The sequence below is a fragment of the Schistocerca nitens genome, chromosome 4 (assembly GCF_023898315.1).
Source record: "Schistocerca nitens isolate TAMUIC-IGC-003100 chromosome 4, iqSchNite1.1, whole genome shotgun sequence".
NCBI lineage: Eukaryota > Metazoa > Arthropoda > Insecta > Orthoptera > Acrididae > Schistocerca > Schistocerca nitens.
The window spans coordinates 301,816,302-301,819,679 of NC_064617.1; the positions used below are offsets into that span (position 1 = coordinate 301,816,302).

General features: G+C 47.1%; 2 pseudogenes; both read right to left on the reverse strand.

Moving 5' to 3' along the window:
- Positions 1-293: 293 nt before the first annotated feature.
- Positions 294-411, reverse strand: LOC126253906 (5S ribosomal RNA; annotated as a pseudogene).
- Positions 412-2,338: 1,927 nt separating this feature from the next.
- Positions 2,339-2,456, reverse strand: LOC126254040 (5S ribosomal RNA; annotated as a pseudogene).
- Between the last annotated feature and the right edge of the window lie 922 nt (positions 2,457-3,378).

Here is a 3,378-nt window from a genome sequence, read left to right on the forward strand (position 1 = left end):
GAACATGATATAAAGCACAAAGCAAAGTTCTACTTCAGTCAATAAGGACATCAGATTTTAGAACATCCACTACAAATAGTCCTACTCCGTCCGAAAAGGCCTTGTAAGGCCCAACGGTACCGACCGGCCGCCGATTCATCCTCAGTCCACAGGCATCATTGGATGCGGATATGGAGGGGCATGTGGTCAGCACACCGCTCTCCCGGGCGTATGTCAGTTTACGAGACCGGAGCCGCTAATTCTCAATCAAGTAGCTCCTCAGTTTGCCTCTCAAGGGCTGAGTGCAACCCGCTTGCCAACAGCGCTCGGCAGACCGGATGGTCGCCCATCCAAGTGCTAGCCCAGCCCGACAGCACTTAACTTCGGTGATCTGACGGTAACCGGTGTTACCACTGCGGCAAGACCGTCGGCACAAATAGTGCTACAGGAGTTTTTAATTGTTTTCGATACAAGTTAAAAATTGTTTCATCAACCTCGCTTTTTAGTGAAACCCTAAGGTCATTCTTATAAGATAACTGCCAGTGTCCAGTAGGAGATTTTTACGTGAAAAACAGAACAGTTTAAACAAGGAGACTATACGATATTGCAGTGCCTGTCTTATAGGAAATTAGGATGCAAAGTGCCTTCGGACATGAATGCATATTGCTGACGACATTTGGAAGTTTGGATGTGGCTGTGAGTCGTGCTCGAGTAGCCAAATGGTAAGGCAACCACTCGCAATAAGCAGGGAATCCGGGCTCGAGTCCTGGTCCGGTACAAATTTTCATTGTCGTCATTCCATTATACAGCTGATGGTTGCCCATATTCGCAACTGCGAATGCATTTCATGTCATAACTGTCACCGCCTCAGTGCCATGCATGCATGTCCGAAGGAACTTTTGCATCACAATTTGGAATAACACAGGCACTGCAATATCATATTTATCCGCCGACACCGGGCAAGAGACTTTCAAGTAAAATGTTTCCCCTGTACGGGAATATACATAATGAATGTACGAGTATAGGTTGTAGACATATGGTTGACGACATAAGGAAGTGTCGTGCTCGGATAACCAAATGGTAAGGCCCCCGCTCACGATAAGCGAGAAATCCGGATTCGAACTCCGGTTCGGCGCAAATTTTCATTGTCGTCATACCATTACACTGCTGATGGTTGTCCATATTTGCAACTGCGAATACATATCATGTATTTAAACAAGGAAGTGTAAAATATCCTTTTGCAAGTAGTGCAACCTCTCTTCTACATATTTTCTGTACTTCCTGGATGTGTTTGCGCAGTTTGAAGACAGAGTCATACACAACATTTATAAAGGAATTACAGGGGTGGATAAAAATATTGAAAGGTCGCGAGACATGCATGCTAGAACATAAATGCAGATGCTAGTCAAGCTAGGAGGTTGCAGTGTTGTATCTGACCACCAACGCCATCTGTGTCATGTCCTCAATACGTTGCAAGTATCAGTTGTGGAATTCTGTTAGTTGTGCCTGCATAATGTCGGAACTAAGCTGACAAATAGTTGGTGCGCTTATGGTGTTTGCTTCTGTAGCGGAGGGAGCCGATGTGTTTGGTGTTTCAAGAGGCACCCTATCGAAGATTTAGGCCGCATACTGGGAAAAAACATAATTCGCTAAGTCACAATGCGGACGGAAGTGAGTGTCGAGTGATCGTGACAGACGGTCGTCGAAGAGGACTGTTGTCGAAAAATAAGTGGACGGCAGCTGCAAAAGTAGCTGCTGAACTGAATGTCGCATTCGTGAACCCTGTCAGCACCAAAACAATGCGGAGGGAGTTGCATAAGCAGGGAACTGCAGACCGAACTAGGACTCCACAACCACTCATCTGTGATAAAATGGCCCGCAACAGAAAAACATGGTGCTGAAAAAAAAAAAGGTTCAAATGGCTTTGAGCACTATGGGACTCAACTTCTGAGGTCATTAGTCCCCTAGAACTTAGAACTAGTTAAACCTGACTAACCTAAGGACATCACACACATCCATGCCCGAGGCAGGATTCGAACCTGCGACCGTAGCAGTCGCGCGGTTCCGGACTGAGCGCCTAGAACCGCTAGACCACCGCGGCCGGCGTGGTGCTGAAGCCATACAGCCTGCACTATAACTAAACTAAACTCCACCCCCAACAGGCCATGAAGGCCCAACGGTACTGACTGGCCGCCGTGCCATCCTCAGCTCATAGGCATCATCACCGGATGCGGATATGGAGGGGCATGTGGTCAGCACACCGCTCTACCGTTCGTATGTCAGTTTCCGTGTCCGGAGCCGCTACTTCTCAATGAAGTAGCTTCTCAGTCTGCCTCATAAGGGCTGAGTACACCCCACTTGCCAACAGCGCTCGGCAGACCGAATAGTCACCCATCCAAGTACTAGCCCAGCCCGACAGCGCTTAACTTCGGTGATCTGACGGGAACCGGTGTTAGCACTGCAGCAAGGCCGTTGGCAGGACCTGCACTATTGAAAACGTAATTTGGTCGTGTGAGACTTGTTTCACACTGTTTCCAACTTCTGGCCGAGTTTGTGTCCCAAGCGTGAAACATGGCGAGCAGTTAGGTGATGGTTTCGGCAGCCGTATTGTGGTGGGCCCCACGATTACTCTGCAGGGTGTGATTACTGCCAAGGATTACTGAGCATTTTAGCTGATCAGATCAATCACATGGTACAATGTTGATTCCCCAATGCTGATGCTGTGTTCCAAAACGTCAGGATACCTGATCAGAAAACTCGCATCGTCCAGGACAAGTTTTGTGAGGATGAAGAAGAATTTCCGAAACTTCTCTGGCCACTCACCGGATTCCCTTGAAAACTGTACAGTAACCGTATTTATCAATTCCGAGACGGCTGGAAGCTGCTTTGAACGTCATCGGGTTTCCTACAGCGTATTAGACATGGTAGTGGGTCGTGTTTTCTCTGCAACCCCTGTGTGTTTCCCACAATCTGGAAGGTTTTTTTTAGTGAAAAATTAAATACTGAATTGCTATCAAATCTGGCAATAACGTAGAAAGCAATCTTGTAATTCGTTGGTCTACATTCACTGGTCTACAGTCTCCTGAAGCCTTTAAACGCGGATACATCATTAACTGACAGATGGCATACTTTCGTAACTCGCAAGCTATAATACGTAGCCGGCCGGTGTGGACGAGCGGTTCTAGGTGCTTCAGTCGGAAACGCTCTGCTGCTACGGTCGCAGGTTCGAATCCTGCCTCGGGCATGGATGTGTGTGATGTCCTTAGGTTAGTTAGGTTTAAGTAGTTCTAAGTTCTAGGGGACTAATGACCTCAGATGTTAAGTCCCATGGTGCTGAGAATCATTTGAACCAATAATACGAAAACAACAAATACGAAATTTCCATAATCACCAAGGTTA